This window comes from Apium graveolens, chromosome 3 (genome assembly GCF_009905375.1).
Source record: "Apium graveolens cultivar Ventura chromosome 3, ASM990537v1, whole genome shotgun sequence".
NCBI lineage: Eukaryota > Viridiplantae > Streptophyta > Magnoliopsida > Apiales > Apiaceae > Apium > Apium graveolens.
The window spans coordinates 32,590,159-32,590,798 of NC_133649.1; the positions used below are offsets into that span (position 1 = coordinate 32,590,159).

At 40.0% G+C, this 640-nt stretch overlaps 1 non-coding gene across 1 annotated transcript; it reads left to right on the forward strand.

The window, feature by feature from the left end:
- The first annotated feature begins 248 nt into the window (after nucleotides 1–248).
- On the forward strand, nucleotides 249–354 carry LOC141716323 (small nucleolar RNA R71). The gene has a single exon (XR_012573036.1). It is a non-coding gene; the product is annotated as a small nucleolar RNA R71 (small nucleolar RNA).
- The last annotated feature ends 286 nt before the right edge of the window (nucleotides 355–640 follow it).

Below are 640 nucleotides of genomic sequence, written 5' to 3' on the forward strand. Positions count from 1 at the left end.
TGGTTGGGATTTAATCGGTATGTAATATATTAGTGTATTTGGCTTGTGTGCATACTTTAACCTGTTGCGATCTGTGGTAGTTGGTAAGTAGGGTCATTGCATATTATTATTATCTTTAGTATTGTTATAAGTAGGTTATAAATAAGGTGTGTGTGTGGACCCCAAACTTCTGACCCGGGTTTGGAAGGCGCCATATTGACTGTGCTCCCAAACCATTATAAAAGTAATTGATCACCATCCAGTCAGGCATTCCATGATGAGGACACTTCCTAAGCATCTCCTTATAGCGCTCCCAAGCTTCACATAAAGATTCACCGGTTGCTGCGTGAATTGAGTAAGAGCATTCCTGACTGCAGCTGTCTTTGCCATATGGATGAATTTAGTATGAAATTTCTGAGAAAGATCCTCCAATGTCACAATTGAACTTGGTGGTAGAGAGTGCAACCAACACTTAGCTTTATCCCTCAGAGAAAATGGGAAAAGTCTAAGTTTCACAGTATCTTCAGAAACATTATTGAACTTGAAGGTGTCGCAGATCTCGATGAATTCCCTAATGTGCATATTGGGATCTTTCATTGGAGCACCCCCAAACTGGACTGAATTATATACCATCTGAATTGTGCTAGGCTTAATTTCGAAG